This window comes from Heteronotia binoei, chromosome 5 (assembly GCF_032191835.1).
Source record: "Heteronotia binoei isolate CCM8104 ecotype False Entrance Well chromosome 5, APGP_CSIRO_Hbin_v1, whole genome shotgun sequence".
NCBI lineage: Eukaryota > Metazoa > Chordata > Lepidosauria > Squamata > Gekkonidae > Heteronotia > Heteronotia binoei.
In genome coordinates, this window is record NC_083227.1 from 105204157 (window position 1) to 105217023 (window position 12867).

Here is a 12867-nt window from a genome sequence, read left to right on the forward strand (position 1 = left end):
TACTTAGAAAGCCCAAAGGACCCATCCATTCTCCTCGGCAATCACCCTCAGAAATAATGTCTAGGTTTTTTTCTGCCAATTGTTCATCCCACTGGCTCAGAATATGATGTCTGGTCAGCAATTAAAAAAAATGGGAAACACAGAATTGGACATGGGTGTTAGAATTCTTGCTCTGAAGATTTATGGAGAAGAATATAAGGCAACATTTGCTTTGTAGTACACTAAAGAATCATTATTCGTTTAAAATACTCGCATCACACGCACACTCTGAACACCGGGTTCAAAACTAAAAGTAATATATGCATAAAGGATGTAAACGACGCTTGGCAACATCGCTTCCATTCCCAACCTTGAAGTCAGGCCTTGGGAGAAGGAGAAATCCCCCAGCCAACGTTTCCCACCCCAACCCCGTCCGGAAGGCAGGCGGCTGATTCCTACCCCCTCCCCGGCTCCACACCGAGGCCGCCGAACACCGCGCCCACCTCCTCCCCCTCTCCAGCCAATGCGAGGTGGCCTCGTTCAGCCAGCCATTGACTTTGCAGAGGCCCGGCCATCCCAATAACAACAACGCACAGCGCTCCTCCCCCCAAGGCCGCCCGGGCCGCCCGAGAGTACCTGCACTTTAGCAGCCGCAGCAACAGCTGGATCCTGTCGCGTTCTCTCCCGCCCTCGCCCTCCTCCTCGCCCCTCCCCCCCCAGTCCTTGACTGCTCCTCGGCGTCGAGCGAGCGGCTTGACAGTTAATCACTCCCCCCGCCTCCCTTGCCCACCAGTCCCACCTATCGGCCGACGAAGGCACTGCGCTTCTTTCAGGCAAGAAACGCAAGAGGAGGCGTGGTCGAAGCTGTGACAGGCATGTAAGTTTTCTCTTGATAGGAGAGGAATAAAGGTAAACCCTGTGCAAGCAGCAGTCGTTTCTGACTCTGGGGTGACGTCGTATAGGAAAAGCACTTTTCGTTGGGGGAACAAAGTAATCAGTGATGGAGTTAAGAAGCTCCTCCTTCTCCATTTCTCGCATCAGCCTTCTGATTCAGGGTGTGTATTTATGGGGTGGTTTGCCATTGCCTTCCCCAGTCAGCTACACTCCCCCCCCCCCCCCCCGCAAGCTCGGGACTCATTTTATCCACCTCGGATGGATGGAAGGCTGAGTCAACCTTGAGCCGGCTACTTGGACCCAGCTTCCACAGGGATTGAACTCAGATCATGAGCAGAGCTTGGATTGCAGTACTGCAGCTTTACTTCTCTGTGCCATGGGGCTCAAATGACCTAGGAGTGGCAGTGCTCAAACAGAGAAGTTTCAAAGGGAAGATCATGTGAGATTGTTGAACCTGAGTTAATTCACAGGCTCTGAAGACTGACTCACCCCCCAAACAAAGATATAAGAGTTTTAATCTCATTTATTTATTAGATTTATAAATGCCCTCCCCCTAACAGGGTTCAGGGTGAAGTACAACATAATGTTAATCTCCTGCATTTCCCCCTTGCCTTAATCAAGGCGATTACATTTTGCATTGTACCTTTGCATCCTGACTCCCTTTTCTGCAACAGCCCTTCCACCTTCTGACCAGGATAGAAGGGCTCCGGGATCTCCATTCCTTTGTATATCTGACTTAGGGAGCTTTGACTCTCAAAAGCTTATACCATGGAAATCTTGTTGGTCTTTAAGGTGCTACTGGTCTCAATCCTTGCTTTTCTATTGTGGACTAACATGCACCCACCTGAAACTAATAATTCATGTAAACCAAAGTTGTAACTACACCCTGCATGTAATTCTTCTCTATGTTTTATTCAGTCTCAGTAAAAAAACCCCAGCTCAGTGGTGATTTTCAGCTGGAAGAAGATTTTTAGGAGAAATATTAAATTAACCCCACATCACCTACTCTGGCTTCCCCTTTTAAATCACAGTCCTCATGGCTGCCTCCTATTAAAAGGAAGTTTGGGGGAAAGACTCATGCCTTAAGACAGCAAGCATACATGATGCAGGAGAGCTGTCCACAGATCTTCTGACATTTTAGCTGTTGGGAGCTGCAGGTATGATCAGAAAAATAGATAGGAAGAGGAAATATGTGCTGCTGGGGTTTTTTTTTAATTTCCTGGAGGTATTTTTAAATCTGTAATTATGGAATCTGTGTCCTGACCTGGATAGCCCAGGCTGTCTAATCAGATCTTGAAAGTTAAGCATGAGGCAGGCAATGGCAAACAATCTTGGAACACCTCTTGCCTTGAAAACCCTTTTGGGCTGCTGTAATTCAGTGTGATTTGACAGCAAGCAAGCAAGCAAAATTGGAATATCATAGGACTCATAATGGTCAGCCAGTCAGCTTTAAAGGGACCAGATGTGACACAGCAGTGGTTTTTAAGCTATGCCCCAGGTAAAACTGACCCGTTTTTAAAGCTTCACAGACAATATCAAGCTATATGATTTGGGCCCTGCAAGTGGTCAGAGAGATTATTTTCCCTGCAAATTTATCAGGAATCCTTCAATAGGATTATTTGGAATGGTGGAAGACCTTCCATGAAGACATCTCTTTTAGGCCCACCCTGTTGACCCTTTCTTGCAGTATGCCAGTTTAACTAGATTATGACTTGTTGACTATGTTGAGGAATCTGCAGTTCAATGGTGTATATATGCAGTTCCAATATCTACTAGTTTTAGGATTAGGGTTAGACCTGAGCGGGATTCGGAGAAGACCTGCTTAGTGTTTCTCTCTTAGTATGCTTGCTACACAATAGAATATACTTAGTTATGAACCTAGCCTTGTGTGTGAGTCTTTAATAGCATTTTCTTAAGCAGCTCATAATTTTCCTACAGAACACTGGAATCAGTGTAGACTTTATGCAGAGATACCAGATCAGCATCAAATTGGAGTGCAGGGTGTCTATTTTCTCTCTCTGAAACTCTGGTGTGAAATAACACATCAGCAATCAAGTTTCACATTCCTAGCTGGCAAAAATTATCACAAATCACTGATGACCCAAGGGAAGAGAACCTGGCTCCAAGGGCAACCAGTATTGTTTCCATTACAAAAGCTCATTAGAGCTTCTCAGAACCTCCCCAGGAGAATAATATTATCATACTTTGGCACCAACATTTTAAAGATCATCATCAACACCTGCTGGCTTATTAAGAAAACAGTAACAAAAGATGCTGTTCATGTACTTCTTGCACTATAGAGACCTAAACAGAACATGAGACTTTGGTCAATCCAAATTGATGTTAATAAGGTATTGTTCCTGATAAAGGTTCTGTGCCTCTTGCTGAAGCACTGATGAACAAAAATTCAAGAGCATCAGCTTTTCTGCATCAAGTTATCAGAGTATCTCTTGAATTCATGCCTGACTTCTAGCTCCTAAAAAGAAAGAACTTCTAATGGATACATCAGCTCAACACTTCATTAATGACCTTCAACCTATGCTATATAGACCATTCTCAAATGCCCTGTGCAGGGCCGGATTAACAATTAGGCAAATGAGGCACTTGCCTATGGGGCCCCATGCCTTTGGGGCCCTGAGGCCAGCTTTCCTCCCCATCCCAGTTTTCCCCCCACCCCCTGCGGCTAGTTTGCCTCTTCTTCCGTCGGCCCCTTCCCCTCAGCTTGCCTGCCTCGCTTCCTCCCCATTGCTTACCCCTTCATCTGTCCGCCCCCTCCCTCTCCCTCGCTTCCCTCATTGCTACTTCACTCTTCACCTGACTCCTCCCCCTTGTTTCTTTCTTTGTCCGCCTGCCCCGCCTCCTCCTCATCTGCCAGCCCAGCCCCAGGGAAACCCATCTCTGGAGCGAGAAAACCGCTTCTGCACTTGCTGGGCTTGCAAGGCACTTTCAGCCAAGTCAGGTGGGGAAGAAAGGGAAGCCCTTGCAAAACTCCATCTGGGCTCTGGTTGAGTGGTGGGCAGCAGGCACAGGACACTCCCACCTCCCAGAAGCAGAAATCCGAATCGCCTGCAGCAAAACAAAGTAGGAAAACCAGCCAGGCAAGCTGGCTCTGTCAGGCTCACCTGCCCTTCAGCAGCTCCTCAGCCCCTCTTCTGCGTCTGGCAGTGCCAGGTCAGCCAACACTGGCTCTCATAGAGCAATGGGACAGGGAGAGAAATGAACTGGGCTGGCAAAATTGCTGCAAAGCTTCCTGCGTTGGAAGCTTGCTTCCCCACCCCACTTGGTAACTTGCAGGCTGCCTCTGTCCGTAGCAGAGGACTGATTTTTTTAAAAGTTCCCTTTGCTCTTTCCACTGCCTCTGGTCTTTCTATCAAGTGCAAATGAGGGGGGGGGCAACAACTTCCCTTCATTCCCTGGGGAGGGGGAAGGGAAAGAGACAGCAGAAAGACCAAGCTGTCCGGGAGTGCCTTGAGAAGCCCAGCAAAGTTTCCCTCCAGGTTTTGTGTGCAGTGCTTCTCTGAGATGGCTGCTCCAGAGCCTCCAGTCAGTTCAGCAAGAAAGAGGCCTGTTTGTTTCTGTGAGTCAGACTGGTTTTCAGGTTGTCTCTTTCTCTCGCTCTCTCTTTCTCTCACTAGCAGAGGCAGGCACTGCACTAAGGGTGAAGCGTGTTTGGAGGCGGCGGGGAGGTGGAAGGCGGCCGTGGGGAGACAACGGCAGCTGCGGGGAGGCAGCAGAAGGCAGCAGGAAGACAGAGGCAGCTGCGGGGAGGTGGCGGGAAGGCAGTGGCTGTGGGAAGGCGGTGGGAAGTCAGCGGGAAGGCAGCAGCAGCTGTGAGGAGGAGGCTGCTGGAAGGCGGCGGGAAGGCAATAGCAGCTGCCGGGAGGTGGTGGAAGGCGGCGGCGGGATGGTGGCAGCAGCTGTGGGGAGGTGGTGGGAAGGCGGCGAGAAGGCAGCAGGAAGGCAGCAGCAGCTGCAGGGAGGCAATGGGAAGGCAGCAGTGGCTGTGGGAGGAGGTGGCAGGAAGGCAGCGGCAGCTGCAAGGAGGAGGAGGCGGGAGGTGGTGGAAAGGCAGCAGCAGCTGCAGGGAGATGGCAGAAGGCGGCTGTGGGAAGGCAGCAGGAAGGTGGTGGCAGCTGCGGGGAGGTGGCCAGCCTTATTCATTGTGCTGCACGTGGTTCTCTCACTGGTCTCTCCAGTAATCCTGACTTTATTTTTCTGCTATTCCCTGTGTGAGGGTCTGCTTGACATCCCTGTACTGCTTTAGCCATTCCAGACAGTTCAGCAGAAGCAATATAGACTCCATCAAGGCTGGCCCCGCCTGGTAGCCAACTATAATGAACGCTTCACATGAACACAGATGTGAAACTGCCTTATATAAATGAAGGGGAAATATAAGGGGCACCATTTTTTTTTACTTTTGCCCCCTCTTAAAAATTATGTAGATCCAGACCTGCCCCCACAGCTTTGTCAAACTGGCTTTTGAAGTTGCCTGCAGGCTGCAGTGGGGCAGGCGCTCTGTCTCTGAGATAATTGGTAAGGCGCCCCCCCCCCTCCGAGTTTGACTGCCTAGGGGCACAGGCAGTGAGGTGGGTGCTCCAACTTGGAGATAATTTGCGAGGGGGCCCCGAGATTTCGACTGCCTAGGGGCCTCCACAGGGTTTAATCTGGCCCTGGCCCTGTGAGGCAGAGCTTGCCCACAGACAGCCCTGTTATCTTAAACCACTTCTCATTTTACAATAATTTAGTACCTAACATGGACACACAGATTCTGGGACCAGGGTCTGTAATAAAGCAAGAACCAATTTGCTCCCCCAGGTTCTCAGTCCTCCACCAGTCCTGGACAACTGGGCATGACGGTGGGGGGAAGAGTGGCATTGCACATTCAGGATTCTCATACCTTCAGGACACTCCGTGCATCAAAAATCTTCGGCACTGAGTATGTTGGCCTGGTGTGGGATGCCAAGGAGGGTTTGGCTATCTGTCTGGTGTACTGGCTGCCTAATGCAGCAATAGATTGTAGCCAGGAGGCTCTGCCTGCCTCTAGAGGTACACCACTTGAGCTAAGGGGACCCAAGCTATACAAAATGGAGTCTGACCAGAAACAGGCCAAGAAATACTTCATTCAAAATGGAGTAGAGCAGAGAGCTTGTTCTAGTCCCGCATAAAGGCTCCCTCCATACATGGCCCTCTCCCCCACCCAAATGGAATGCATAATAATGGAGACTGCTGGTAAGTATTGTTCACATCCTAATCTTCAGCTACTAATTAATCAGCCATCTCCCTGGGTCTTTGCTGGGACTCAGCTTCTCATTGTCTAATGCTATGGTAATATCTGACACCTGGACAAATTCTTTGCTCTCTATGCTTGCCTCTCCTCAGGGGTATCTTTGCTAAATCGCCCAAACAATTAAGAACATAAGAACAAAAGAGAAGCCATGTTGGATCAGACCAATGGCCCATCCAACACTCTGTGTCACACAGTGGCAGAAAAAAACACCCAAGTGCCATCAGGAGGTTCACAAGCGGGGCTAGAAGCCCTTCCACTTTGTCCCCCCCCCCCTTAAGCACCAAGAATACAGAGCATCACTGCCCCAGACAGAGAGTTCCAACAATACACTGTGGCTAATAGCCACTGGTGGACCTCTGCTCCATATGTTTATCCAACCCCCCTTGAAGCTGGCTATGCTTCTAGCAGCCGTCACATCCTGTGGCAGTGAATTTCACATGTTAATCACCCTTTGGGTGAAGAAGTACTTCCATTTATTTATTTATTTATTCCGTAACTTATATCCCGCCCTTCCCACAAGTGGCTCAGGGCGGCTTACAACAAATAATAAAACAATAAAATCGGAACAAATTAATACATTTAAATTCAAACATTTAAAACCTAAAAACCTTAAAATTTTACATTAAAACTGTGCAGTATAATCACAAAAATCTAAGATCTAGAAAGCTACATTTGTCTAGTCAGGCGTAGGCTAACCGGAAGAGGGTCGTCTTACAGGCCCTGCGGAACTGAGTGAGATCCCGCAGGGCCCTCACCTCTTCCGGTAGCTGGTTCCACCACATAGGGGCCGTTGTGGAAAAGGCCCTGTCTCTAGTTGTTTTGAGGCGCACTTCCTTGGGCCCGGGGATGGTGAGAAGACCTCAGTACTCTCTGGGGAACGTGTGGGGAGAGACGGTCCCTCAGGTAGGCAGGTCCCAGGCCATATAGGGCTTTAAAGGTAATGACCAGCACCTTGTACCGGACTCGGTATATTATTGGAAGCCAGTGCAGAGCCCGAAGACCCGGCCGAATGTGCCCCCATCTTGGGAGGCCCAATAACAGCCGGGCCGCGGCATTCTGCACCAGCTGCAATTTCCGGGTCCGGCACAGGGGCAGCCCCATGTAGAGGGCATTGCAGTAATCCAACCTCGAGGTGACCGTAGCATGGATCTCTGTTGCTAGGTCGTCGGGGTCCAGGAAGGGGGCCAACTGCCTTGCCCGTCTAAGATGAAAAAACGCGGACTTGGCAGTGGTCGCTATCTGGGCCTCCATATTTAGGGACAGCTCCAGTAGCACCCCCAAGCTTTTGACCCTGTCCGCCGGCCTCAGCGGGACACCGCCAAAAACTGGCAGGGGGATTTCCCCCCCCGGCCCCCGACGGCCCAAACAAAGGACCTCTGTCTTCGCAGGATTCAATGTCAGTCCACTCAGTCTGAGCCACTCGGCCACGGCTCAGCAATATCTATTCTGACCCAACTGCTCAGCAATTTCATTGAATGCCCACGAGTTCTTGCATTGTGAGAAAGGGAGAAAAGTACTTCTTTCTCTACTTTCTCCATCCCTTGCATAATCTTGTAAACCTCTATCATGTCACCCCGCAGTCGATGTTTCTCCAAGCTAAAGAGCCCCAAGTGTTTTAACCTTTCTTCATAGGGAAAGTGTTCCAAACCTTTAATCATTCTTGTTGCCCTTTTCTGCACTTTTTCCAATGTTATAATATCCTTTTGGAGCTGCGGAGACCAGAATTGTACACAGTATTCCAAATGAGACTTCACTATCTATTTATACAGGGGCATTATGATACTGGCTGATTTGTTTTCAGTTCCCTTCCTAATAATTCCCAGCATGGCGTTGGCCTTTTTTATTGCAATTGCACACTGTCTTGACATTTTCAGTGAGTTATCCACCATGACCCCAAGATCTCTCTCTTGGTCAGTCTCTGCCAGTTCACACCCCACCAACTTGTATTTGTAGCTGGGATTCTTGGCCCCAATGTGCATTGCTTTGCACTTGGCCACATTGAACCTCATTTGCGACATTGACACCCACTCACCAGCCTCAACAGATCCCTTTGGAGTGCCTCACAATTCTCTCTGGTTCTCACCACCCTGACCTTTTGTAACCCATTGGGCAGACATTATTAAACCAGCACTATTGTTACCTGAAGATCCATTCAGGTGACCAGAGTCAGCTCTACTCATTGGCTTGAGGTGAGCAACCAATCAGGTATCCAGAAAAGATTAATCACTGCCCACCAACAAACCAGACCCTTTTGGGGAGGACCTCTTCCTTTTCGTGGCTCAGAGTGTTAAAGCTGCAGTACTGCAGTCCTAAACTCTGCTCACGACCTGAGTTCAATCCTCAGTGGAAGCTGGGTTTTCAGGTAGCCAGCTCAAGGATGACTCAGCCTTCCATCCTTCCGAGGTCGGTAAAATGAGTACTCAGCTTGCTGGGGGAAAAGTGTAGATGACTGGGGAAGGCAATGGCAAACCACCCTGTAAAAAGTCTGCCGTGAAAACGTTGTGAAAGCACCATCACCCGGAGTCGGAAACGACTGGTGCTTGCACAGGGGACCTTTCTTTCCTTTCCAAAAGATTATAACAGGAGAGAAAGCTTCATTTCTTTCTCTCTCTCTCTTTTCAAGCTGAGCAAATGTAACCAGATTGTCCCCCCCTTCCACTACTCCAAGTAAGGGAGCCCTCAGATGTGGCACATGGTAGTGCATGTCTACATCTTCAAGCTGTAACTGGACCTCACCACATCTGGACCAGGTAATATTGCCTTCCTCAAGACCCCCTCAATTTCTCTATTGATAACTTCTACCCTTCCTAGCTTCTTGATTGCCTGTATTGTGTATTTGTGTTTGTAAATGTATTTTTTTTACATATTTTGAGTAATATAAAAGAATGTTTGCCTGGAGTATTCTTGCTTGAAAACCTGACCTCTGTATTAGTGAAGAAAAGATCCTTTGCTCCTAATTCGCTCTACCTAGTCTCCATATTGCTAATTTCCCCATTCTAAAAAGGAGACATAAGCATTTCCTGTAACAAGATACCCTGCCTGGCCTGTTGGATGCTGTATCTGCCTGGGCATTGGACTTTCTGTAATGTACTGAGTTCCGAGACAATCAGCAATCAACATTCTTTTTTAGCGAGTACATCACAAAGACAACATGGCGGGGCCGGGTCCCTGATTATATACATTCAGCCAGAACAACCCACTTCCCAGTCCAGTCCAATCCTGACCATTTAAAGTTTGCGCCGTAGATCTTCATAGGTGGTCAGGTGAGTCCATCCCTAGTCAGGTGACCCGCAGTTTCCCGTGGTTCCCCTGAGAGTGCTAGGTACGCTCTGTTGTAAATTCAGTCCCCTAAATGCAAGACACAGCACTTTCTCAGACTGTTAGTTCTGGAGTGTGTCAGTGTTCATGCTGATGATGTAGTGTCCGCACAGGCCATGGACTTAGTGTCATCCATGGAGGCACTGGGACTCTCCCAATTTGTATTGACTCCCACATACCAAGTGGGCCACACGCTGGATTTTATTTTTGGGATGGTGATAAATGTGGATCTGATGACTGCAGATGCAGAAGGCGTGGCTGGGAGTGCCAAATCCTCCCTATTTAGGTGGCGAGTGCATTTATGCTTCTCCATGGAACAAAATGGACCCTGAGCAGCTTCAGAAAGCTCTGCAAGATCCGATGCTCCCTGGCAGTTCGTTAGATGTGCTAGTTGAAGACTGGCACTGCCGTCTTTCCAAAGGCACCAACAATATCACCCCTTGGTGCCTTCTCCGCTGCTGGGCCAAAACAGTTCCTTGGTATACAACAGAGCTGCAGAGGATGAAGTGCCAGCTGAGACGGCTAGAGCGAGTGTGGCCATGTACTCATGATGGAACTGCAAAAGCATCTTATAGAACATTTATAAAGGTCTATAAGACAGCAATGAAGACCACCAAGAAAGAATTCTATGTGGCCTCCATTACATCTGTGAAGTCATGCCCAGCTCAGTTGTTTAGAACAATTTGGTCTAACTTCTTCGCTGCAAGACAAGCAAAACCGTAGGAAATTGGACATGGAGTGTGAGGCTTTTGCAACTCATTTTGCAGGTAAAATTCTGTCACTCTGCCAGGATCTCCCAATCACAAGTGATACAGTTAGGGAATTGGAAGCTCCTTCTCTGTCTTCTGGTCCAAGTCTGGACCACTTCAGTCACCTGTCCCTGGAGGATGTTGACAGGGTCCTGGCAGCTGTGAAGTCAACCACCTGCCTCCTTGATCCATACCCATCCTGACTGGTTAAAGTCTGTGGGGAATGGCATTCGGGTCTCCCTTTGTGAAATTATCAACTTCTCTTTTGTTAGGGACATTCTCAGGGGAGTTGGAGGAGGCAGTGATTTGTCCCCTTTTGAAGAAACCAACATTGGACCCTATGGTCCTATCCAACTACTATGAGCAGTCTCAAATCTTCTGTTTCTGGGTAAGGCAGTTGAGAAGGTGATGTCTGAACAGACTTTTCTGGATGACACATCTATCCTCGATCCATTCCAGGCAGGTTCCATCCTGGCCATGGGATGGAGACAGCATTGCTCGCCCTCAGAGATGACCTCTGGTGGTATCTGGATCAAGGCAGGTTGGGGCTGCTGTTACATTTAGATTTGACAGCAGGATTTGACATGGTCAGCTATGATCTTATGACCAATCATCTTGCCGTCAAATGGGTTTGGGGGATCACCTTCCAGTGGTTTTCCTCCTTTCTCTGGGGGTGGGAACAAAGGATGGCGCTTGGTGGGTGGACCTCCCTGTATCACCCACTGGAATGTGGTGTGCCAATGCTATATAACATCTATATGTACCCCCTCACCCAGTTAGACTGGAGGTTTGGGCTCGGTTGTCATCAATATGTGGATGACACCCAGCTCTAACTGTTGTTGGATGACAGCCCAGACTCCACCCCAGAGAATTTGGCCAGGGCACTGGAAGCTGTGGCTGGATGGCTATGGCAGAACCAGCTGAAGCTAAATCTAACGAAGACAGAGGTGCTGTAACTGGGTCATGGCAGGACTGGACTGGGTATCAAGCTCCCACCCCTGGATGGCACAATACTTGTGCCAGCCCAGAAGGTGAAGAGCTTAGGTGTGATCCTGGATGCCTCACTCTCTATGGAGGCCCAGGTCACTACTGTTGCCAGATCTGCTTTTTACCATCTCCAACAGATCAGGCTGTCTGTTTTAGTTCTTATTTTAATCTTTAAATCTCTTTAATTCCTATTTTTAACTTTTAAATTAACGATGTGAGTCCGTTGGGGGGGATATAAATCAGCTAAATAAATAAATGATTTTCTGCAATCCCATCTCTATACATTTCTCCTTGTTCTAATCAAGCCAATTACATTTTGTACCTTTGCATCCTGACTCCACCTGGCCCTTTGCAATACCCTGCTCAGCGTCTGACCTGGATATCAGAGCTGATGGATCTACATTCTTATTTGAATTTGACAAAGTGAGCTTTGAGTGGAAATTTTTATAGGTCTTTAAGGTGTTACTGGGCTGGAGAATTTTGTTCTGCTATTACAGACAAGGTATGTGTTGGAAAATACCTGGAGATTTTGAGGATGGATCTGGAAGAGGGTGGGGTTTGGGGAGGGCAGAGGCCTCAACATGGTGCAATGCCATAGAGTTCACCCTTTAGAGCAGCTATTTTCTCCAGGGGAATAAACAAAAAGCCAGTGGCGGCACAGTGAGAGTGAGGAAAGAAAAACAAGTGTGCCCACAAAACAGATCTTGTAATTGACTAGGAAAATATTTCTATTAAATAAGCCTAACAGCATTTAAAAAACATTCCTATAGTTTCATAGCAAATTCACAAAGTCCAGTGTCTCTTAAAGCAACAATGAATAAATTCTTCCTGTGTGACTCCTCATGAAAATTACTTCTCCTTTCCCAAAGTCTCCAAAATTCAAGGCACCAGGAGGAGTCAATGTGCAGAATTCAGCTTCAAAGGATAAGTTTCCTTCCGTCTGTTGAAGAAAGTTTTGAGAAGCGGGCGTATAGAAATGATAGCAATTTGTAAACATTGTTATTTGGCTTGTGAAAAAGCTTTGTATAGCGGAACATGGATCTTCTAGCTGGCAACCACGTGAAGGAAACTTATCCTTTGGAGCCGAACCCTACACATTGTCTCCTCATGGCGCCTTGAATTTTGGAGCCTTCGGGACTTTGGGAAAGGAGAAGTAATTTTCTTGAGGATTCACACAGGAAGAACTTATTCATTGTTGCTTTAAGAGACACTGGACTTTGTGAATTTGCTATGAAACTATAGGAATGTTTTTTAAATGCTGTTATGCTTATTTAATAGAAATATTTTCCTAGTCAATTACAAGGTCTGTTTTGTGGGCACACTTGTTTTTCTTTCCATTTTCTCCAGGGGAGCTGATCTCTGCCAGCTGGAATCAGTTGTAAAAGTGGGATATCTCCAAGCCCCACCTGGAGGCTGGCAACGCTACTTCAGGTAGACGGACGTATTCCTAACATTTAGCATTTCAAGCTTGTCTAATATGCTATATTGAATAGCAGCTTTCCAGTTTTTTGTAATGACCCAGTATTATATGTAAACACTTTGGGTGATACTTGTTCTCAAGCAGTATGATAATTCTTGTGAACTCACCTGAATTCACACATTCTTAAATACCAGTGATATCTTTCAGTTTGCAAGCACAAGGCAACCATCCTT